A 25,625-nucleotide genomic window follows, 5' to 3' on the forward strand; every position below is an offset into this window, starting at 1 on the left:
TCAACTCAAAATTATTTGCATGAACATTGGGAGTGAGTATGCTACTCCCACAGTTTCTTGCATTGGGGATAGTGTAAGAGGCCAACACCCTTCTTGCAGGCTGGGTATTGTTGCTCACTCCCTCTTCACGCACCTCAGCCTCCATGACTTGCAAGAATCACAAACAAACCAAATGAAACATGGACATTCTAATGCTAGAATGTGGTTAGAGGGTTAGGTGACACAATGTGTCAAACAGTTAATGTGCTCAGTTAAAAAGAAAAAAAATGCTTAATCTAGACCACCACCTTACTTAATCATTGTCAATCTAATTCAATCCCCGGCAACGGCGCCAAAAAATTGATTTGTGGAAAACGATCCAACACAAAACTCACCGGCAAGTGTACCGGGTCGCATCAAGTAATAAAACTCACGGGAGTGAGGTCGATCCCACAGGGATTGAAGGATTGAGCAATTTTAGTTTAGTAGTTGATTTAGTCAAGCGAATCAAGTATTGGTTGAGTGGTTTATCATTAACAGAAACTAAATTGCTTGGAATGTAAAGGGAGAGGGGAGAATTGCAGTAAATTAAAGAGCAGGAAAGTAAAAGATGCTGAATCTTAAAGAACAAGAAATTAAATGACTGAAACTTAAAGTGCAAGAAATGTAAATTGCAGTAACTTAAATTGCAAGAAATGTAAATTGCTTGAATGGAAAGGGGAGTTGAGGATTGGGAATTCAGAATTTCAGCAAGGAAAATTAAATTGCAACGATTAATACAGCAGAAGATGAATTGGAAGCAACTAGAATTCAAACAGGAAATGAAATTAAATTGCAGCAGGGGTTCACAGAAGAACCAAAAGGAAAATGAGATCTCAGGGCTTTAGAGACTAGATAGCAGAGTCTAGATCTCAATTCCCTTCCCAGATCCAAGTTCACAAAGCAATTAACAAGAAATTAAAGAAGAAGCAGTAAAGGAAATGTAATTGAACTCAATTCTGCATAAGAGAAATTAAAGAGATCTTGAATGGAGATTGAGACAGAAATTCCTCAATTCTTCACAATCAAGACTCAAACAAGAAAAGTAAAAAAGCTCAAGCAAGAACGAGGAAGAAGAGAGATCAATTCTCCTCCCCAATTCTCTGAAATCTCAGTTCCTAGCTCTCAATGAAGTCTCCAAGAGAAGGTTCAAAAGCTCAAAGTAAAGTAAAAATTCAAAAGCTCCCCAGAAAAGTCCCTAATTACATCAAACTATCTCCTATTTATACACTTTCTATTCTAGGATCTTGGGATTTGGATGGGCTTTTGATTTGGTGAAGAATTGAATTAAATTGGATTTTTAATCTAATTTTCAGCCCAAGAAAATTTGCTTCCAGGAGGCTGCCCTGCCCTCGTGGAGGGCAGGGCAGAAAATGGTGCGTGCGTCCTTGGTGCGTGCGTGTTGGTGCTGCAGGATGCTGCCCTGCCCTTGTGGAGGGCAGGGCAGAGTTTTTTGGTGCGCCAGATTCTGCTGCCCGTGCGTGCTGATGCTGCCGAGACCCCCTTGGTGCGTGCCAATCTGGTGCGCTGGCTGTGCACCACAAAATGCTGCCCTGCCCTCGCGGAGGGCAGGGCAGTGTTTCCAAAAGTGAAGTTCCAAGTTCGAAACTTGGTGGATGCACACGCTACTTCTTTTCCTTGGTTTTCTTGGCACCAAAGTAAGGCCTAGTTTCTTGCTTCCTCATGGTGCCGTGTTCGATTCTTGTGGCAAGCATTGATAAGCTTTTTCCTTGAATTTATTCCTTTGATGAGCCCGATATTGCCCTTGAGGAGGGCAGGGCAGAGATTTTGCTCTCCTTGATCCTTGGCATCAATTTGTGCTCCGCCCTTGAGGAGGGCAGGGTAGTGTTGCTTCTCAAGCTTGTTTCATTAAGTTGCCCTCCTGGAGGGCAGTGTGCCCTTGTGGAGGGCAATGTTTGCTTCCTCCCTTCCATGCGCCACACTCTTTTCTCCTTGGGCCACACTTTCTTAAGCCACGCTTTTCCTTTTTTTTCTTCACCTACAAGAAACCAAAACAACCACTCAAAGTATCTCTAATTTCACAAGGTTTATAATTCATTAAAAATCAATTAATTCTTGCTCAAACCTCATGATTTAGTATCAATTTAATAGTAGTTGCTTGATTTAAAGAAGTTATGCATTTTCATTCCAAATCACTTACTTAGGATGCAAGAAAGTGCCTAAAAGCTAATAAAACTAGTGAAATTAGCTTGAAAAATGGGTATATGATGACTTGTCATCACAACACTGATGAGCGGATAATTTGTACGCTTTTTGGCATTGTTTTTAGTATGTTTTTAGTATGATCTAGTTAGTTTTTAGTATATTTTTATTAGTTTTTAGTTAAAATTCACTTTTCTGGACTTTACTATGAGTTTGTGTGTTTTTCTGTGATTTCATGTATTTTCTGGCTGAAATTGAGGGACCTGAGCAAAAATCTGATTCAGAGACCAAAAAGGACTGCAGATGCTGTTGGATTCTGACCTCCCTGTACTCGAAGCGGATTTTCTGGAGCTACAGAAGCTCAATAGGCGCGTACTCAACGGCGTTGGAAAGTAGACATCCTGGGCTTTCCAGCAATATATGATAGTCCATACGTTGCCCAAGATTTGATGGCCCAAACCGGCGTACAAAGTCACCCTTAGGAATTCCAGCGTTAAACGCCGGAACTGGCACAAAAGTGGTAGTTAAACGCCCAAACTGGCATAAAAGCTGGCGTTTAACTCCAAGAAGAGTCTCTACACGAAAATGCTTCATTGCTCAGCCCAAGCACACACCAAGTGGGCCCGGAAGTGGATTTTTATGTCTTTTACTCATCTCTGTACACCCTAGGCTACTAGTTTTCTATAAGTAGGACCTTTTACTATTGTATTTTAAAAATCTTCGGACATCTAGTTCTTAGATCATTGGGAGGCTGGCCATTCGGCCATGCCTAGACCTTGTTCTTATGTATTTTCAACGGTGGAGTTTCTACACACCATAGATTAATGTGTGGAGCTCTGCTGTACCTCGAGTATTAATGCAATTACTATTGTTCTTCTATTCAATTCCGCTTGTTCTTGTTCTAAGATATCACTTGTTCTTCAACTTGATGAATGTGATGACCCGTGACACTCATCATCATTCTCACCTATGAACGTGTGACTGACAACCACCTCCGTTCTACCTTCGATTGGGTGAATATCTCTTGGATTCCTGATACACGATGCATGGTTGATCGCCTGACAACCGAGTGCTCGCCTGACAAACGAGCCAGCCATTCCGTGAGATCAGAGTCTTCATGGTATAGGCTAGAACTGATGGCGGCATTCAAGAGAATCCGGAAGGTCTAACCTTGTCTGTGGTATTCTGAGTAGGATTCAATGATTGAATGACTGTGACGTGCTTCAAACTCCTGAGGGCGGGGCGTTAGTGACAGACGCAAAAGAATCACTGGATTCTATTCCGGCCTGATTGAGAGCCGACAGATGGATAGCCGTGCCGTGATAGGGTGCGTTGAACATTTCCACTGAGAGGCTGGGAGGTAGCCACTGCAACGGTGAAACCCTTGCTTAAGCTTGCCATGGAAAGGAGTAAGAAGGATTGGATGAAGACAGTAGGAAAGCAGAGAGACGGAAGGGAAGGCATCTTCATACGCTTCTCTGAAGTTCCTACCAATGAATTACATAAGTATCTCTATCTTTATCTTTATGTTTTATGCGTTTATCACCATACCCATTTGAGTTTGTCTGACTGAGATTTACAAGGTGACCATAGCTTGCTTCATACCAACAATCTCTGTGGGATCGACCCTTACTCGCGTAAGGTTTATTACTTGGACGACCCAGTACACTTGCTAGTTAGTTGTGCGAAGTTGTGTTTATGCCATGGTATTGAACACCAAGTTTTTGGTTTCATCACCGGGGATTATTTGAGTTGTGAAAAGTAGTGTTCACAATTTCGTGCACCAAGTTTTTGGTGCCGTTGCCGGGGATTGTTGAGTTTGGACAACTGACGGTTCATCTTGTTGCTTAGATTAGGTATTTTTTTTCTTCAGAGTTCTTAAGAATGAATTCTAGAGTTTCAAGGTGATGTTCTTATCATCACCAATGCTGATTGATCTTCATCAATTTAGCTCTTGAATGCAATGTTCTGCTGAAGCTTGGCTGACCATGTCTAATTCTTTTAGACTGAAGCTTTAGACTAACATTGCATGATTCCTGGAATTCTCATTAAGAATTTTGATACCTTTTTCCACTTTATTTTTGAAAAAAAAGCACAAAAAATTTACAAAATCATAAAATCCAAAAATATTTTTGAGTCTAGTGTTTCATTTTAAGTTTGGTGTCAATTGCATACATTCATTCATGTGTCTTAAGGATCTTCAAGTAATTCTTGATGATTTCTTACTCTGATCTTTGAATTCTTTTGACTTGAGTGTTTATGTGTCTCATATGCATTCTCATTAGTGTCAGTAGTATACAAACTGCCAAGTTTGGTGTCTTGCATGCATTGTTATTTGATTTTAGTTGCATTTTGATTATTCTTCATTATTAAAAATCCAAAAATATTTTTAATTTGTGTCCTTTCAAGTCAATAATACAGAGAATTGAAGATTCCGAACATACTGCAGAGGAATTGCACAGAAAAAGCTGGGCGTTCAAAACGCCCAGTGAAGAAGGACAGACTGGCGTTTAAACGCCAGCCAGGGTACCTGGTTGGGCGTTTAACGCCCAAAAAGGTAGTGTTTTGGGCGTTAAACGCCAGAATGTGCACCATTCTGGGCGTTTAACGCCAGGATGGCACAAGAGGGAATATTCTGTTTTCAATGCAATTTTTTTTCAGGTTTTCAAAGTTTTTCAAAATCAAATCTTTTTCAAATCATATCTTTTCAATCAAATCTTTTTCAAAATCAATTTCTTTCCTTTTTCAAAGATACTTGCTATCAATTAATGATTTGATTCAACATTTCAAGCATGTTGCCTTTTCTATTGAGAAAGGTTTAATGTTTGAATCATATCTTTTCTTGATAGCCAAGTCATTAATTTTAAAATCAAATCTTTTTAAAAATGTTTTTCAAATCATATCTTCTCAATCACATTTTTTTAAAACTAATCATATCTTCTTAACCACATCTTTTTCAAAATAGTTTTCAATCAAATCTTTTTGATTTCTAATTTCAAAATCTTTTTCAAAAATCACTTGATTTCTTTTCCACTCTTGGTTTTCGAAAATCAATTAAGTGTTTTTCAAAATGTTTTCAAAATCTTTTACTTAATTTTCGAAAATTGCTTCCCTTCTTCTCACATCCTTCTATTTATGGACTAACACTATTCCTTGATGCAAAATTCGAACTCCATCTTCTTTGACAAGTTCGAATTTTCTACTTCTGCCTTCCATTTTCTTTTCCTCTGACACCTCAAGGAATCTCTATACTGTGACATAGAGGATTCCATATTTCCTTGTTCTCTTCTCTTTCTTATGAGCAGGAGCAGAGACAAAAGCATTCTTGTTGAGGCTGACCCTGAACCTGAAAGGACCTTGAAGCGAAAGCTAAGAGAAGCTAAGGCACAATTCTCTGTAGAGGACCTAACCGAATTCTTCAAAGAAGAAGAACTCATGGCAGCCGAAAACAACAACAATGCTAACAATGCAAGGAAGGTGCTGGGTGACTTTACTGCACCTACTCCCGACTTCTATGGGAGAAGCATCTCTATCCCTGCCATTGGAGCAAACAACTTTGAGCTTAAGCCTCAATTAGTTTCTCTAATGCAACAGAATTGCAAGTTCCATGGACTTCCATTGGAAGATCCTCATCAGTTTTTGGCTGAATTCTTGCAAATCTGTGACACTGTCAAGACTAATGGGGTTGACCCTGAGGTCTACAGACTTATGCTATTCCCTTTTGCTGTAAGAGACAGAGCTAGGACATGGTTGGACTCTCAACCTAAAGAAAGCCTGGACTCTTGGGAAAAGCTAGTCAATGCCTTCTTGGCAAAGTTCTTTCCACCTCAAAAATTGAGTAAGCTTAGAGTGGAAGTCCAAACCTTCAGACAGAAGGAAGGAGAATCCCTCTATGAAGCTTGGGAAAGATACAAACAATTAATCAGAAAGTGTCCATCTGATATGCTTTCTGAATGGAGCATCATAGGTATTTTCTATGATGGTCTCTCTGAACTATCCAAAATGTCTTTGGATAGCTCTGCTGGAGGCTCTCTTCATCTGAAGAAGACGCCTACAGAAGCTCAAGAGCTGATTGAAATGGTTGCAAATAACCAATTCATGTACACTTCTGAAAGGAATCCTGTGAACAATGGGACTAGTCAGAAGAAAGGAGTTCTTGAGATTGACACTCTGAATGCCATATTGGCTCAGAACAAAATATTGACTCAACAAGTCAATATGATTTCTCAAAGTCTATCTGGAATGCAAAATGCACCAAGCAGTACTAAGGAAGCTTCATCTGAGGAAGAAGCTTATGATCCTGAGAACCCTTCAATGGAAGAGGTGAATTACATGGGAGAACCCTATGGAAACACCTATAATCCTTCATGGAGAAATCATCCAAATTTTTCATGGAAGGATCAACAGAGACCTCAACAAGGTTTCAACAACAATAATGGTGGAAGAAACAGGTTTAGCAATAGCAAGCCTTTTCCATCATCTTCTCAGCAACAGACAGAGAGTTCTAAGCAGAATACCTCTGACTTAGCAATCATGGTCTCTGATCTGATCAAAACCACTCAAAGTTTCATGACTGAAACAAGATCCTCCATTAGAAATTTGGAGGCACAAGTGGGTCAGCTGAGCAAGAAAATTACTAAACTCCCTCCTAGTACTCTCCCAAGCAATACAGAAGAAAATCCAAAAGGAGAGTGCAAAGCCATCAACATGGCTGAATTTTGGGAGGAAGAAGAGGCAGTGAATGCCACTGAGGAAGACCTCAATGGACGTCCACTGACCTCCAATGAGTTTCCCAATGAGGAACCATGGGAATCTGAGGCTCAAAATGAGACCATAGAGATTCCATTGAACTTACTTCTGCCATTCATGAGCTCTGATGAGTATTCTTCCTCTGAAGAGGATGAGTATGTCACTGAAGAGCAAGTTGCTAAATACCTTGGAGCAATCATGAAGCTGAATGACAAGTTATTTGGAAATAAGACTTGGGCTTTGCTCACCAAAGAACTGGATGACTTGTCTAGGCAGAAACTGCCTCAAAAGAGACAGGACCCTGGGAAGTTTTCAATACCTTGTACCATAGGCACCATGACCTTCAAGAAGGCCTTGTGTGACTTAGGGTCAAGTGTAAACCTCATGCCTCTCTCTGTAATGGAGAAGCTAGGGATCTTTGAGGTGCAAGCTGCAAAAATCTCACTAGAGATGGCAGACAACTCAAGAAAACAAGCCTATGGACTTGTAGAGGATGTTTTGGTAAAAGTTGAAGACCATTACATCCCTAATGATTTCATAGTCCTAGAGACTGGGAAGTGCATGGATGAATCCATCATCCTTGGCAGACCCTTCTTAGCCACAGCAAAGGCTGTGATTGATGTTGATAGAGGAGAGTTGATCATTCAAGTGAATGAAGAATCCTTGGTGTTTAAGGCTCAAGGATATCCCTCTATCATCATGGAGAGGAAGCATGAAGAGCTTCCCTCAAAACAGAGCCAAACAGAGCCCCCACAGTCAAACTCTAAGTTTGGTGTTGGGAGGCCACAACCAACTTCTAAGTTTGGTGTTGAACCCCCACATTCAAACTCTAAGTTTGGTGTTGGGAGGTTCCAACATAGCTCTGAGCATTTCTGAGGCTCCATGAGAGTCCTCTGTCAAGCTAATGACATTAAAGAAGCGCTTGTTGGGAGGCAACCCAATGTTTTATAATTAACTATTTTCTTTTGTTATTTTATGTTTTTTGTAGGTTGATGATCATGAGAAGTCACAAAATCAATGAAAAGAGCAAAAACAGAATGAAAAACAGGAAGAAAAACAGCACACCCTGGAGGACGCACCTACTGGCGTTTAAACGCCAGTAAGGTTAGCAGATGGGCGTTTAACGCCCAGTCTGGCACCATTCTGGGCGTTTAACGCCAGAAAGGGGCACCAGACTGGCGTTAAACGCCAGAAAAGGGCAAGAAGCTGGCGTTAAACGCCAGAAATGGGCACCAGCCCGGCGTTTAACGCCAAAAATGGCTAAAAACGCAATTTTGCTTGCCATTTGGTGCAGGGATGACTTTTCCTTGACACCTCAGGATCTGTGGACCCCACAGGATCCCTACCTACCCCACCACTCTCTCTCTTCTTCACCCATTCACCAATCACCTCAACACCTCTTCCCCAAAAACCCTTCAAATCCCATCTTTCTCTTCACCACTCACATCCATCCTTCATAAAACCCCACTTACCTCACCATTCAAATTCAAACCACTTTTCCACCCAAACCCACCCCCTTTTTGGCCGAACACAAAGCCATTCCCTTCTTCCTCATTTCTTCTTCTTCTACTCTCTTCTTTCTTCTTTTGCTCAAGGACGAGCAAACCTTTTATGTTTGGTGTGGTAAAAGCATTGCTTTTTGTTTTTCCATAACCATTTATGGCATCCAAGGCCGGAGAAACCTCTAGAAAGAGGAAAGGGAAGGCAAAAGCCTCTACCTCCGAGTCATGGGAGATGGAAAGATTCATCTCAAGGGTGCATCAAGACCACTTCTATGAAGTTGTGGCCTTGAAGAAGGTGATCCCCGAGGTCCCTTTTTCACTCAAAAAGAGTGAATATCCAGAGATCCGACATGAGATCCGAAGAAGAGGTTGGGAAGTTCTTACCAACCCCATTTAACAAGTCAGAATCTTAATGGTTCAAGAGTTCTATGCCAATGCATGGATCACCAAGAATCATGAGAGAGGAGCAACAAAGACAAGGAAGAGACATTGAGGAGCTCAAGCACTCCATAGGACCTTCAAGAGGAAGAAAGAGCCGCCATCACTAAGGTGGACCCGTTCCTTAATTTCCTTGTTCTTTATTTGTCTGTTTTTCGAAAATTATTGCTTATGTTTATCTATGTTTGTATCTTGTGATCATTAGTGTCTTAGTGTCTATGCCTTAAAGTTATGAATGTCCTATGAATCCATCACCTTTCTTGAATAAAAAAAAATGTGCTTAATTGAAAAAGAAAAGAATTGCATGAATTTTGAATTTTATAACAGTTTAATTATTTTGATGTGGTGGCAATATTTTTGTTTTCTGAATGTATGCTTAAACAGTGCATATGTCTTTTGAATTTGTGGTTCATGAATGTTGGCTCTTGAAAGAATGATGAAAAAGGAGACATGTTACCGAGGATCTGAAAAATCATAAAAATGATTCTTGAAGCAAGAAAAAGCAGTGAATACAAAAAAAAGGGAGAAAATTTCAAAAAAAAAAGGGGAGAAAAGAAAACGAAAAAAAAAGAGAAAAAGAGAAATAAAGTTGTGATCCAAGGCAAAAAGAGTGTGCTTAAGAACCCTGGACACCTCTAGTTGGGGACTCTAGCAAAGCTGAGTCACAATCTGAAAAGGTTCACCCAATTATGTGTCTGTGGCATGTATGTATCCGGTGGTAATACTGGAAGACAGAGTGCTTTGGGCCACGGCCAAGACTCAATAAGTAGCTATGTTCAAGAATCATCATACTTAACTAGGAGAATCAATAACACTATCTGGATTCTGAGTTCCTAAAGAAGCCAATCATTCTGAATTTCAAAGGATAGAGTGAGATGCCAAAACTATTCAGAGGCAAAAAGCTAAAAGCCCGGTTCATCTAATTAATACTGATCTTCATAGATGTTTTTAGAATTCATTGCATATTCTCTTCTTTTTATCTCATTTGATTTTCAGTTGCTTGAGGACAAGCAACAATTTAAGTTTGGTGTTGTGATGAGCGGATAATTTGTACGCTTTTTGGCATTGTTTTTAGTATGTTTTTAGTATGATCTAGTTAGTTTTTAGTATATTTTTATTAGTTTTTAGTTAAAATTCACTTTTCTGGACTTTACTATGAGTTTGTGTGTTTTTCTGTGATTTCAGGTATTTTCTGGCTGAAATTGAGGGACCTGAGCAAAAATCTGATTCAGAGACCAAAAAGGACTGCAGATGCTGTTGGATTCTGACCTCCCTGCACTCGAGGCAGATTTTCTGGAGCTACAGAAGCTCAATAGGCGCGCTCTCAACGGCGTTGGAAAGTAGACATCCTGGGCTTTCTAGCAATATATGATAGTCCATACTTTGCCCAAGATTTGATGGCCCAAACCGGCGTACAAAGTCACCCTTAGGAATTCCAGCGTTAAACGCCGGAACTGGCACAAAAGTGGGAGTTAAACGCCCAAACTGGCATAAAAGCTGGCGTTTAACTCCAAGAAGAGTCTCTACACGAAAATGCTTTATTGCTCAGCCCAAGCACACACTAAGTGGGCCCGGAAGTGGATTTTTATGTCTTTTACTCATCTCTGTACACCCTAGGCTACTAGTTTTCTATAAGTAGGACCTTTTACTATTGTATTTTAAAAATCTTCGGACATCTAGTTCTTAGATCATTGGGAGGCTGGCCATTCGGCCATGCCTAGACCTTGTTCTTATGTATTTTCAATGGTGGAGTTTCTACACACCATAGATTAAGGTGTGGAGCTCTGCTGTTCCTCGAGTATTAATGCAATTACTATTGTTCTTCTATTCAATTCCGCTTGTTCTTGTTCTAAGATATCACTTGTTCTTCAACTTGATGAATGTGATGACCCGTGACACTCATCATCATTCTCACCTATGAACGTGTGACTGACAACCACCTCCGTTCTACCTTCGATTGGGTGAATATCTCTTGGATTCCTGATACACGATGCATGGTTGATCGCCTGACAACCGAGTGCTCGCCTGACAAATGAGCCAGCCATTCCGTGAGATCAGAGTCTTCGTGGTATAGGCTAGAACTGATGGCGGCATTCAAGAGAATCCGGAAGGTCTAACCTTGTCTGTGGTATTCTGAGTAGGATTCAATGATTGAATGACTGTGACGTGCTTCAAACTCCTGAGGGCGGGGCGTTAGTGACAGACGCAAAAGAATCACTGGATTCTATTCCGGCCTGATTGAGAACCGACAGATGGATAGCCGTGCCGTGACAGGGTGCGTTGAACATTTCCACTGAGAGGATGGGAGGTAGCCACTGACAACGGTGAAACCCTTGCTTAAGCTTGCCATGGAAAGGAGTAAGAAGGATTGGATGAAGACAGTAGGAAAGCAGAGAGACGGAAGGGAAGGCATCTTCATACGCTTATCTGAAGTTCCTACCAATGAATTACATAAGTATCTCTATCTTTATCTTTATGTTTTATGCGTTTATCACCATACCCATTTGAGTTTGCCTGACTGAGATTTACAAGGTGACCATAGCTTGCTTCATACCAACAATCTCTGTGGGATCGACCCTTACTCGCGTAAGGTTTATTACTTGGACGACCTAGTACACTTGCTGGTTAGTTGTGCGAAGTTGTGTTTATGCCATGGTATTGAACACCAAGTTTTTGGTTTCATCACCGGGGATTATTTGAGTTGTGAAAAGTAGTGATCACAATTTCGTGCACCAAACACCAAACTTAAATCTTGCTTGTCCCCAAGCAAGCATCAAAACTAGGAGAAAATGAATTGAACAAGAAAAGAACACATATCCTTATTAGGCATATAGCAGAACTTGATTCATGGAGTTTTTATGCAGACAATGATAACTCAATTATTGTTGTTGTTACATAATATACATCTTTCCTCAAAGGCTTACTAAACTTGCTGTTATAAGGTTTATTCTTTCTTTGCTCCCTTGCTAACTTTTCTTTTCTCATGTTGCTTAACAAGCTTATTATTCTTTTGGAGGCTTGGTGTCAAATGTTGCAGTAGTAGCCTTTGGCTTTATTTTTATTTTTTTTTTTACTCAACATCTTTCTACCACAGACACATATCTTACTATTTCTTCCTAGGATCATTGATGCCCAGCATCTCTTTGGATAACTAAATGTTCTGTATCTAAGTTGCTCTTTATTGTGGACTTTCAATTGGCCATCCCAAATCAGTTGATCTAAGTGACCGGATTTTAAAATACCCCTTAGAATTTACTTATCCAAGCATATCTTAGTACAAAAACACCACAGGCATATGTCCTAGGGTCCAAGCTATTGGTGTCCAACTTTTATTCTTTGTTTTTCTTGCCACATTGGCTTTTTCTTCTTCCTTTTCTTTCTGTTTTATTTTTGTTCTCAAGGGCTTTTTCTTTATTGATAAGAACCTTTATAACAGCAAGCTAGCTCATACTTTAATGAAAAAGACATTATACAACAATTATTTCATGAGTTATACATTTGATCAAACACATTCACCACCATTAATTTCCATTCTAACTTATGCAACATTGAATATTTACTTTCTAATTCAAACAATTCTCTTTTATTCAAGCATATGGGAAACAAAACAAAATTTAAGCTGAGTGATGAACATCAAGCATTATGCAGATCAACATACTTAATCAAACAACTTCACTTGCAACTAAATAAACACTTTAGCAAGACATACAAGAATTCCTGAATTAAAACATTTCACAACAACAAGGATTAAGTGTAGATACAACCTTTTGGGTTTCAGCTTTTCATTCTTCCTCTTGTTGTACTCCTTTTGAGTTAAGATGCACAATATCTTCAATGGTTGACTACTTTCCTGCATAATTCTCAAAAGTTGCTTGCTTCTCAAGCCCTTAGATGAATGGTTAGTATGCATAAAGTGAGTGTGTCTTTTGGATTTATTTTGGTGTGGGAACACCAAACTCAATTGTTTTGCCACAGCCTCTGATGCAACAAATTAACCATATGTGAAACCTTGTGTCCTTGCTAAAGGTTATGGAATTAAAGCTAAAAAGCAGTTAAATAGTTGGATAAGTTGTTTGATTGCTTAGAGCTAGCATTATGCAGGAGGTGAGAATGTTCTTTTAAGTGAGATTTTGGTGGAACACCAAACTTAGAATCTTTCATTCTCCCTTAAATTGTTTTAGTGTGTAACACCAAACCTAGCTCCTTGCAATGCATACCAATTATTCAACATTTTTATTGAAAAAGCTATGAAAAGAAAACTACCTCAGGTTGGGTTGCCTCCCAACAAGCGCTTCTTTATTGTCATTAGCTTGACATCTTCCATTCTTTGATCATGGGGGTTGAAAATCATAGTGCCTCAGCTTTTCTCCTCTTACTGTGAACTTTCTTCCGGTCTCCTCTTTGATGATCTCTAGGTGTTCAAGTGAAAGGATCCGGTTCACAGTATAGCACTCAGATGATTGTGGAGACACCTTCATTGGTTGGGTGTTTAACATCACTTTATCCCCTGGTGAGAAGCCTTCAGTGGGAATTTTCTTATTTCTCCACCCTTTTGGCCTCTTCTTCTTTTTTTCTTTCTCAGGAGATAATTCATGCCTTGGTGGTTCTTTATCTGGAGTGTTGAGGCTCCCATCTAGGGGTTTTGGATCTACTTCCTCCTTGATTTCTTTGATCTGTTGCACCATCTCTACTTCTTTGAAGCATGGATTTGGAAGTCTTGGAGTTAACTCATTGAATGCCTCTTTCAAGCTTTGATCCCTGGCTTTATTCTCTGTACAATCTTCTCCTTGAGTGGGTTCATGTAGGGTTTTAAAAACATGGAATGCTAGGTGCTCATCATGCACTCTCAACAACAATTCCCCTTTTTCAACATCTATCAATGCTCTGCATGTAGCTAGGAAAGGCCTCCCCAGAATGATGGGAGTGTTAGGGTCCTCCTCCATATCCAGGATGATAAAATCAGCTGGGAGAAGGAATTTCCCCACCTTTACCAATACATTCTCTACAACTCCAAGTGCTTGCTGGATAGATTTGTCAGCCATTTGCAGGAGTATTCATGTGGATTTCAGCTCACAAATTCGGAGTTTCCTCATTAGAGACAAAGGCATCAAGTTTATGCTTGCACCAAGGTCACAGAATGACTTCTCAATTGTTATGTCTCCTATGGTGCAAGGTATGTAAAAACTCCCAGGATCATCTTTCTTCTCTGTCTCTTCTTGTGGAACTTTTCTATTGTGTTCTTCCTGATTGATGGCTTCCTTCTTCATAGTCTTCTCACTTCCCATTGTGATTACTTTGCACTCCTCCCATTTTGTGGCTTTTCCTTTGTCCCTTGGGTGTTCTTCAGTGACATTGGGGAAGGCATTTGCTCTCTTCTCATCCATTTCTGAAATTTGCTTAGCCATTTGCCCCATGTGTCTCTCAAGGTTTCTGATTAAGGTTTCTTGGTTTTTGAATGCCAGGGTCTAATCTTTCCTTGCAGCTTCCTGATCTTGTCTTGCCATCTCTTGATTTTTCATGAGTTTCTCCATCATTTTCTCTAGACTTGAGATTCTTTGAGAGTCTGAATTTGATTGTGGTTGTGTGAAATGAGATGGTTGTTGTTGGAAGTTGTTTGAATTAATTGTGGGGGTACTTTGTGGTTGGGATGTGGATGTGGAAAAGTTATTCTGGTGGTTTTGTGAGTTATTCTAGGGTTGGTGATATGTGTTTTGTGAATTTTTGAATTGGTTAGTATTATTGGATGAATGGTTATGATTGCTTGTGTTGCTGAGGCTGCCAGAGTTGAAGTCCCTTTGTCCTTGATTCTGATGCTCACCCCACCTTGAATTAGAATGAGTCTTCCAGGGTGTCTTGTGTGCATCACCATGAAAATTGTGTTGAAATGAACTTGAAGTATTATTCATGCATTGCACCTGCTCAGGGCTTTGTTGCTCAAAATTGAATGTCCCAAAACTTTCTTCAGATTGATTCCACCCATGTGAGGTTTGAAATTGGCATTGTGTGTTTATTGCAACACCTTGCAGTCCATCAATTTTCTTGGCCATCATTTCTATTTGTTGCTGAAGTTGTTGATGCATCTGTCTATTTTGTGGCAAGAGAACGTCAACACCTTCAAGCTCCAGCACGTCCCTTCTCTGGGCTGGTTGGCGTTGTCTTTGATGAGCAAAGAAATATTGATTGTTTGCCACCATCTCTATGAGGTTTTGGGCTTCCTCTGCTGTCTTCATTAGCTGCAATGAGCCTCCTGCTGAATGATCTAATGCTTCTTGAGCTTTCTGAGTCAACCCTTCATAGAAGTTTTGGAGTCTATCCCACTCATTAAACATTTCTGGGGGACATTTCCTGATTAAGGCCTTGTATCTCTCCCAGGCATCATACAGCGACTCTCCATCCATTCGAATGAATGTTTGCACCTCTGTTTTCAGCTTGATAATCCTTTGGGGAGGATAGAACTTGGCTAGGAATTTGCTCACTAAGTCTTCCCAATTATTGATGCTTTCTTTGGGAAATGTCTCTAGCCATTGAGTGGCCTTACCCTTCAGAGAGAATGGAAACAGCAGTAGCTTGTAGATGTCTGGATGCACACCACTTGTTTTGACAGTTTCACAAATCCTGAGGAAGATGGATAAGTGTTGGTTTGGATCTTCAAGTGGACTTCTTCCATAGGAGCAATTGTTCTGCACCAGAGTGATAAGTTGAGGCTTCAACTCAAAATTATTTGCATGAACATTGGGAGTGAGTATGCTACTCCCACAGTTTCTTGCATTGGGGATAGTGTAAGAGGCCAACACCCTTCTTGCAGGCTGGGTATTGTTGCTCACTCCCTCTTCACGCACCTCAGCCTCCATGACTTGCAAGAATCACAAACAAACCAAATGAAACATGGACATTCTAATGCTAGAATGTGGTTAGAGGGTTAGGTGACACAATGTGTCAAACAGTTAATGTGCTTAGTTAAAAAGAAAAAAAATGCTTAATCTAGACCACTACCTTACTTAATCATTGTCAATCTAATTCAATCCCCGGCAACGGCGCCAAAAACTTGATGTGTGGAAAACGATCCAACACAAAACTCACCGGCAAGTGTACCGGGTCGCATCAAGTAATAAAACTCACGGGAGTGAGGTCGATCCCACAGGGATTGAAGGATTGAGCAATTTTAGTTTAGTGGTTGATTTAGTCAAGCAAATCAAGTATTGGTTGAGTGGTTTATCATTAACAGAAACTAAATTGCTTGGAATGTAAAGGGAGAGGGGAGAATTGCAGTAAATTAAAGAGCAGGAAAGTAAAAGATGCTGAATCTTAAAGAACAAGAAATTAAATGACTGAAACTTAAAGTGCAAGAAATGTAAATTGCAGTAACTTAAATTGCAAGAAATGTAAATTGCTTGAATGGAAAGGGGAGTTGAGGATTGGGAATTCAGAATTTCAGCAAGGAAAATTAAATTGCAACGATTAATACAGCAGAAGATGAATTGGAAGCAACTAGAATTCAAACAGGAAATGAAATTAAATTGCAGCAGGGGTTCACAGAAGAACCAAAAGGAAAATGAGATCTCAAGGCTTTAGAGACTAGATAGCAGAGTCTAGATCTCAATTCCCTTCCCAAATCCAAGTTCACAAAGCAATTAACAAGAAATTAAAGAAGAAGCAGTAAAGGAAATGTAATTGAACTCAATTCTGCAGAAGAGAAATTAAAGAGATCTTGAATGGAGATTGAGACAGAAATTCCTCAATTCTTCACACCCAAGACTCAAACAAGAAAAGTAAAAAAGCTCAAGCAAGAACGAGGAAGAAGAGAGATCAATTCTCCTCCCCAATTCTCTGAAATCTCAGTTCCTAGCTCTCAATGAAGTCTCCAAGAGAAGGTTCAAAAGCTCAAAGTAAAGTAAAAATTCAAAAGCTCCCCAGAAAAGTCCCTAATTACATCAAACTTTCTCCTATTTATACACTTTCTATTCTAGGATCTTGGGATTTGGATGGGCTTTTGATTTGGTGAAGAATTGAATTAAATTGGATTTTTAATCCAATTTTCAGCCCAAGAAAATTTGCTTCCAGGAGGCTGCCCTGCCCTTGTGGAGGGCAGGGCAGAAAATGGTGCGTGCGTCCTTGGTGCGTGCGTGTTGGTGCTGCAGGATGCTGCCCTGCCCTTGTGGAGGGCAGGGCAGAGTTTTTTGGTGCGCCAGATTCTGCTGCCTGTGCGTGCTGATGCTGCCGAAACCCCCTTGGTGCGTGCCAATCTGGTGCGCTGGCTGTGCACCACAAAATGCTGCCCTGCCCTCGCGGAGGGTAGGGCAGTGTTTCCAAAAGTGAAGTTCCAAGTTCGAAACTTGGTGGATGCACACGCTACTTCTTTTCCTTGGTTTTCTTGGCACCAAAGTAAGGCCTAGTTTCTTGCTTCCTCATGGTGCCGTGTTCGATTCTTGTGGCAAGCATTGGTAAGATTTTTCCTTGAATTTATTCCTTTGATGAGCCCGATATTGCCCTTGAGGAGGGCAGGGCAGAGATTTTGCTCTCCTTGATCTTTGGCATCAATTTGTGCTCCGCCCTTGAGGAGGGCAGGGCAGTGTTGCTTCTCAAGCTTGTTTCATTATGTTGCCCTCCTGGAGGGCAGTGTGCCCTTGTGGAGGGCAATGTTTGCTTCCTCCCTTCCATGCGCCACACTCTTTTCTCCTTGGGCCACACTTTCTTAAGCCACGCTTTTCCTTTTTTTTTTTCACCTACAAGAAACCAAAACAACCACTCAAAGTATCTCTAATTTCACAAGGTTTATAATTCATTAAAAATCAATTAATTCTTGTTCAAACCTCATGATTTAGTATCAATTTAATAGTAGTTGCTTGATTTAAAGAAGTTATGCATTTTCATTCCAAATCACTTACTTAGGATGCAAGAAAGTGCATAAAGACTAATAAAACTAGTGAAATTAGCTTGAAAAATGGGTATATGATGACTTGTCATCACAATACCAAACTTAAATCTTGCTTGTCCCCAAGCAAGCATCAAAACTAAGAGAAAATGAAATGAACAAGAAAAGAACACATATCCTTATTAGGCATATAGCAGAACTTGATTCATGGAGTTTTTATGCAGACAATGATAACTCAATTATTGTTGCTATTACATAATATACATCTTTCCTCAAAGGCTTACTAAACTTGCTGTTATAAGGTTTATTCTTTCTTTGCTCCCTTGCTAACTTTTCTTTTCTCATGTTGCTTAACAAGCTTATTAGATCTAGGTTTTCATTCATGCTCTCTTCTACTCGTCTTCTCAATTCCTTGTAGTTACATTCATTCTTCTCCCATTCTTTTGTTGTAATCTCTTTTATGTTGTTCTTGTACTTTGTTGTAGATCTACCATTGTTCCTTCCATTTTCTTTCAATTCAATTCAAGGTAATTCATAATAAATGTGTTTCTTTGGCTTTCTATTGTTGATCTCTTGCTTTTGTAGTTGTAGATTCCTTTAATTCTTGCAATTAATAATGTTTATCTTTAATGCCTTTTATGTGTTTGATAAAATGCCTCTTTTGGCTTTAGTATAGATTTTTTTCCTCTTGGCCTAGGTAGAGTAACTAGTGACTCTTGAGTTATCTAATTCCTTTGTTGATTGATAATTAGAAGTTTCTAACTGATTTGAATGTCACTAAAGCTAGTCTTTCATTATGATTAGGCTAGGACTTGTGGAATCAAGTTAATTCATCCACTTGACTTTCCTCCATGGTTAGAGGTTAACTAAGTGGGAGCAATGAACAATTTGTTATCACAATTGAGGCGGATAACTAGGATAGGACTTCTAGTTCTCATATCTTGCCAAGAGCTTTGTTAGTTGTTAGTTTATTTTCTTTGCCATTTATATCTCTTGTATAAAATCTCAAAAACCCCAAAATAACTCACAACCAATAACAAGACACTTCATTACGATTCCTAGGGAGAATGAGCTGAGGTTCCAATACTTCGGTTTATAAATTTAGGGGTTTATTTTAGTGACAAATAACTTTTTGTATGGAAAGATTATTGTTTGGTTTAGGAACTATACTTGCAACGAGAATTCATCTGTGAAATTCTAAACCATCAAAAATCCAATCATCACTCTGTTGTCAGGAGGGCAACCATGCGTCGTGAACCAGGAGGCCAAGAGATACACACTCAAGCTCTCGCAGATAGAACGAAAGTGGTTGTCAAGCACGCATTCATAAGGGAGGAGGATGATGAGTGTCACGGATCATCACATCCATCAGGTTGAAGTACAAGTGAATATCTTAGAACAAGAATAAGCGTGAATTGAATAGAAGAACAATAGTAATTTGCATTAATTCATGAGGAATAGCAGAGCTCGACACCTTAATCTATGATGTGTAGAAACTCTACCGTTGAAAATACATAAGAACAAGGTCTAGACATGGCCGAATGGCCATGCCTCCCATACATGAAACAATCAAAAAATGGTTCAAAGACCTGATACCAAGATCAAAGATGATCAAAAGATGAAAATACAATAGTCAAAGGTCCTATTTATAGTGAACTAGTAGCCTAAGGTTTACAGAAATAAGTAAATGATGCAGAAATCTACTTCTGGGGCCCACTTGGTGTGTGCTTGGGCTGAGCATTAAAGCTTTCACGTGCATAGGCTTCTCTTGGAGTTAAACACCAGCAAGGTGCCAGTTTGGGTGTTTAACTCTAGCTTTTATGCCAGTTCTGGCGTTTAACGCCAGAAAAGGGTCTCTGACCGACATTTTTACGCCAATTTGGGCCATCAAATCTCAAAAAAAGTATGAACTATTATACATTTATGGAATTCCCAAGATGTCTACTTTCCAACGCAATTGAGAGCGCGCTAATTGGGCATCTGTAGCTCCTGCAAATACACTTCGAGTTCAGGGATGTTAGAATCCAACAGCATCTTCAGTCCTTTTTCAGCCTCTGAAGCAGATTTTTGCTCAGGTCCCTCAATTTCAGCCAGAAAATACCTAAAATCATAGAAAAACACACAAACTCATAGTAAAGTCCAGAAATGTGATTTTTGCATAAAAACTAATAATTATATACTAAAAACTAACTAAATCATACTAAAAACTACCTAAAAACAATGCCAAAAAGGGTATAAATTATTCGCTCATCACAACACCAAACTTAAATTGTTGCTTGTCCCCAAGCAACTGAAAACAAGATAGAATAAAAAGAAGAGAATATACAATGAATCTCACAATATCAATGAAACTTAGTCCCAATTAGATGAGCGGGGCTAGTAGCTTTTTGCTTCTGAACAGTTTTGGCATCTCACTTTATCCTTTGAAATTCAGAATGATTGGCATCTATAGGAACTCAGAATTTAGATAGTGTTTTTGATTCTCCTAGTTCAGTATGTTGATTCTTGAACACAGCTACTTTATGAGTCTTGGTCGTGACCCTAAGCATCTTATTTTCCAATATTACCACCGGATACATAAATGCCACAAACACATAACTGGGTGAACCTTTTCAGATTGTGACTCAGCTTTGCTAAAGTCCCCAGTTAGAGGTGTCCAGAGTTCTTAAGCACACTCTTTCTGCTTTGGATCACGACTTTAACCACTCAGTCTCAAGCTTTTCACTTGGACCTGCATGCCACAAGCACATGGTTAGGGACAGCTTGATTCAGCCGCTTAGGCCAGGATTTTATTCCTTTAGGCCGTCCTATCCATTAATGCTCAAAGCCTTGGATCCTTTTTACCCTAACCTTTTGGTTTAAAGGGCTATTGGCTTTTTCTGCTTGCTTTTTCTTTTTCTTCCTTTTTCTTTTTCGCCACAATTTTTTTTCTTTTTTTTCGCAAGCTTTGTTATTTACTGCTTTTTCTTGCTTCAAAAATCAATTTCATGATTTTTTAGATTATCAATAACATTTCTCTTTGTTCATTATTCTTTCAAGAGCCAACAAATTTAACATTCCTAAACTTCACTATAAAAAAATATGCACTGTTCAAGCATTCATTCAGAAAAACAAAAAGTATTGCCACCACATCAAAATAATTAAACTAATTTCAAGATAAAATTTGAAATTCAAGTACTTCTTGTTCTTTTGTAATTAGGCACATTTTTCATTTAAGAAAGGTGAATGATTCATGGAATTATTCATAGCTTTAAGACATAGACACTAGCCACTAATGATCATGTAATGAAGACACAAACATAGATAACACATAAAGTATAAAAATCGAAAAACAGAAAAATAAGAACAAGAAAATTAAAGAACGGGTCCACCTTAGTGATGGCGGCTAGTTCTCCTTCTTGAAGATCCTATGGAGTGTTTGAGCTCCTCAATGTCTCTTCCTTGCCTTTGTTGCTCTTCCCTCATGGCTATTTGTCCTCTCTAATTTCATGGAGAATAATGGAGTGCTCTTGGTGCTCCATCCTTAGTTGCTCCATATTGGAACTCAAATCTCCCAAAGAGGTGTTGAGTTGCTCCCAATAGTTGTGTGGAGGAAAATACATCCCTTGAGGCATCTCAGGGATTTCTTGATGAGGGACTTCCTCATGCTCTTGTTGAGGTCCATGAGTGGGCTCTCTTATTTGCTCCATCCTCTTTTTAATGATGGGTTTGTCCTCTTCAATGAGGATGTCGTCCTCTATGACAATTCCAGCTAAATTGCATAGGTGACAAATGAGATGAGGGAAGGCTAACCTAGCTAAAGTGGAAGGTATGTTAGCAACCTTGTATAGTTCTAGAGGTATGATCTCATGAACTTCCACTTCCTCTCTAATCATGATACTATGGATCATGATAGCCCGATCTACAGTCAATTCAGACCGATTGCTAATAGGAATAATGGAGTGTTGGATGAACTCCAACCATCCTCTAGCCACAGGTTTAAGGTCATGCCTTCACAATTGAACCGGCTTGCCTTTGGAGTCTCTTTTCCACTGAGCTCCTTCCACACATATGTCCATGAGGACTTAGTCCAACCTTTAATCAAAGTTGACCCTTCTAGTGTAGGGGCGTGCATCTCCTTGAATCATTGGCAAGTTGAATACCAACCTTACATTTTCCAGACTGAAATCTAAGTATTTCCCCCGAACCATTGTAAGCCAATTCTTTGGGTTTGGGTTCACACTTTGATCATGGTTTTTGGTGATCCATGCATTAGCATAGAACTCTTGAACCATTAAGATTTTGACTTGTTGAATGGGGTTGGTGAGAACTTCGCAACCTCTTTTTTGAATCTCATGTCGGATCTCCGGATACTCATTCCTTTTGAGCATAAAAGGGACCTCAAGGATCACCTTCTTCTTGGCCACAACTTCATAGAAGTGGTCTTGATGGACCTTTGAGATGAATCTCTCCATCTCCCATGACTCAGAGGTGGAAGCTTTTGCCTTCCCTTTCCGCTTTCTAGAGGTTTCTCTGGCCTTAGGTGCCATAAATGGTTATGGAAACACAAAGAGCAATGATCTTTCCACACCAAACTTAAAAGGTTTGCTCGTCCTCGAGCAAAGAAAAAAAGAAGGACGAAGAAGAAGAAGAAGTGGAGGAGATAGAGAAGTGTGAGTGGTTCGGCCAAGTGCGGAAAGAAGTGTTTATGATGTGTGAAAATGAAGGAGGGATGAGGGGTTTATATAAACGTGGAGAGAGGGGTAGTTTTGTGTATTAGGGTTGGGTTTGGGAGGGAAATTTTTTGAATCGTGAAAGGTGGGGTAGGTGGGGTTTTTAGGAAAGAGTGGATGGATGTGAGTGGTGAAGAGGTGATGGGAAAGAGAGATGGAGGTGATTGGTGATGGGTATTTGGGGAAGGGTGTTATGGGAAGGTGTGAAGAAGAGAGAAAGTGAGTTGAGGTAGGTTGGGATCCTGTGGGGTCCACAGATCCTGAGGTGTCAAGGATTTCTCATCCCTGCACCATTCTGGCATGTAAACGCCTTCTGAGTGCTAATCCTGGCGTTAAACGCCAGGTTGCTGCCCATTTCTGGCATTTAACGCCAGCTTTTCTTCCCTTTCTGCCGTTTAACGCTAGCTTAGTTCTCTTTTCTGGCGTTAAACGCCAGTCTGGTGCCCTTTTCTGGCATTAAACACCCAGAATGGTGCCAGACTGGGCGTTTAACGCCCATTTTGCTACCCTTACTGGCGTTTAAATGCCAGTAAGCTCCTCCTCCAGGGTGTGTTATTTTTAATGCTGTTTTTGAGTTTGCTTTCATTTTTGTAGTTGTTTTTGTGACTCCACATAATCATCAACCTAAGGAAAACATAAAATAACAATGGAAATTTAACATAGATAAATAAAATTGGGTTGCCTCCCAATAAGCGCTTCTTTAATGTCAATAGCTTGATAGTGAGCTCTCATGGAGCTTCACAGATGTGCAGAGCATGGTTGGGGCCTCCCAACACCAAACTTAGAGTTTAAATGTGGGGGCTCTGTTTGACTCTGTATTGAGAGAAGCTTTTCATGCTTCGTCTTCATGTGTACAGAAGGAGATCCTTGAGCCTTAAACACAAGGTAGTCCTCATTCACTTGAAGGACCAACTCTCCTCTGTCAACATCAATCACGGCCTTTGCTGTGGCTAGGAAGGGTCTTCCATGGATGATGGATTCATCCTCATCCTTCCCAGTGTCTAGGATTATGAAGTTAGCAGGGATGCAAAGGCCTCCAACCTTTACCAAGACATCCTCTACAAGTCCATAAGCCTATTTCTTTGAATGTCTTCTATCTCTAGTGAGATTCTTGCAGCTTGTACCTCAAAGATTCCCAGTTTCTCCATTACAGAGAGTGGCATGAGATTTATGCCTGACCCCAGGTCACACAGAGCCTTCTCAAAGGTCATGGTGCCTATGGTACAGGGTATTAAGAACTTTCCTGGATCCTCTTTCTTTTGAGGTATCTTCACTTGAGCCAATGCACTTAGTTCATTGATGAGCAAGTGGGATTCATCCTCCCAAGTCTCATTACCAAATAACGTGGCATTCAGCTTCATGATTGCTCCAAGGTACTTAGCAACTTGCTCTTCAGTAATGTCTTCATCCTCTTCAGAGGAAGAATACTGATCAAAGCTCATGAATGACAGAAGTAGGTTCAATAGAATCTCTATGGTCTCTGTTTGAGCCTCAGATTCCTTTGGTTCCTCAGGAAGGAACTCCTTTTCATTCAGAGGACATCCCATGAGGTTTTTCTCACTGAGAATCACGTCCTCCTCACTCTCTCCAGGCTCGGCCATGTTGGTCATGGTTATGGCCTTGCACTCTCTCTTGGGATTTTCTTCTGTATTGCTTGGGAGAGTGCTAGGAGGAGTTTCAGTAACCTTCTTACTCAGCTGACCCACTTGTGCCTCCAAATTTCTAATGGAGGATCTTGTTTCATTCATGAAACTTAGTGTGGTCTTAGATAGATCAGAGACTATGTTTGCTAAGCTAGAGAGGCTCTACTCAGAATTCTCTGTCTGTTGCTGAGAAGATGATGGGAAAGGTTTACTATTGCCAAACCTGTTTCTCCTACCATTATTGTTATTGAAGCCTTGTTGAGGCTTCTGTTGATCCTTTCATGAGAAATTTGGATGATTTCTCCATGAAGAATTATAGGTGTTTACATAGGGTTCTCCCATGTAATTCACCTCTTCCATTGCAGGATTCTCAGGATCATAAGCTTCTCCTTCAGAGGAGGCTTCTTTAGCACTACCAGATGCAGCTTGCAATCCAGTCAGATTCTGAGAAATTATATTGACTTGCTGAGTCAATATTTTGTTCTGAGCCAATATGGCATTCAGAGTATCAATCTCAAGAACTCCTTTCTTCTGTGTTGTCCCATTGTTCACAGGATTTCTTTCAGAAGTGTCATGAACTGGTTATTTGCAACCATTTCAATGAGTTCCTAGGCTTCTACAGACGTTTTCTTCAGATGAATAGATCTACCTGTAGAATGGTCCAATGACATCTTGGATAACTCAGACAGACCATCATAGAAGATACCTATGATGCTCCATTCTGAAAGCATGTCAGATGGACACCTTCTGATCAATTGCTTGTATCTTTCCCAAGCTTCATAGAGGGATTCACCTTCCTTCTGTTTGAAGGTTTAAAATTCCACTCTAAGCTTACTTATCTTTTGAGGTGGAAAGAATTTAGCTAAGAAGGCATTGACTAGCTTTTTCCAAGAGTTCAGGTTGTCTCTAGGTTGTGAGTTCAACCATATACTAGCTTTGTCTCTTACAGCAAAAGGGAAAAGCATAAGTCTGTAGACCTCGGGGTCAACTCCATTGGTCTTAATAGTGTCATAGATTTGCAAAAATTCAGCCAAGAACTGATGATGAGGATCTTCCAACGGAAGTCTATGAAACTTGCAATTCTGTTGCATTAGAGAATCTAATTGAGGCTTAAGCTCAAAGTTGTTTGCTCCAATGGCAAGAATAGAGATGCTTCTCCCATAGAAGTCGGGAGTTGGTGCAGTAAAGTCACCAAGCACCTTCCTTGCATTGTTATTATTTTCGGCTGTCATGTCTTCTTCTTTTTCAAAAATTTCTGTCAGGTGCTCTCTAGAGAGTTGTGCTTTAGCTTCTCTTAGCTTCCTCTTTAGAGTCCTTTCAGGTTCAGGATCAACTTCAACAAGAATGCCTTTATCTTTGTTCCTACTCATATGAGAGAGAAGAAAACAAAGAAAGTATGGAATCCTCTATGTCACAGTATGGAGATTCTTTGATGTGTCAGAGGAAAAGAAGAATAGAAGGATGCGGTAGAGAGAGGAATTCGAACTTATAGAAAGAGAGGGGGTCCGAATTATTAAGAGAGGAGGAG

General features: G+C 40.0%; 2 non-coding genes across 2 annotated transcripts; one reads left to right on the plus strand and one right to left on the minus strand.

The window, feature by feature from the left end:
* Positions 1-6,021: 6,021 nt before the first annotated feature.
* On the minus strand, positions 6,022-6,129 carry LOC112718551 (small nucleolar RNA R71). The gene has a single exon (XR_003160886.1). It is a non-coding gene; the product is annotated as a small nucleolar RNA R71 (small nucleolar RNA).
* Positions 6,130-24,826: 18,697 nt separating this feature from the next.
* On the plus strand, positions 24,827-24,930 carry LOC112718936 (small nucleolar RNA R71). Its single transcript, XR_003161262.1, has one exon. It is a non-coding gene; the product is annotated as a small nucleolar RNA R71 (small nucleolar RNA).
* The last annotated feature ends 695 nt before the right edge of the window (positions 24,931-25,625 follow it).

The sequence above is a fragment of the Arachis hypogaea genome, chromosome 10, assembly GCF_003086295.3.
Source record: "Arachis hypogaea cultivar Tifrunner chromosome 10, arahy.Tifrunner.gnm2.J5K5, whole genome shotgun sequence".
Lineage (NCBI taxonomy): Eukaryota > Viridiplantae > Streptophyta > Magnoliopsida > Fabales > Fabaceae > Arachis > Arachis hypogaea.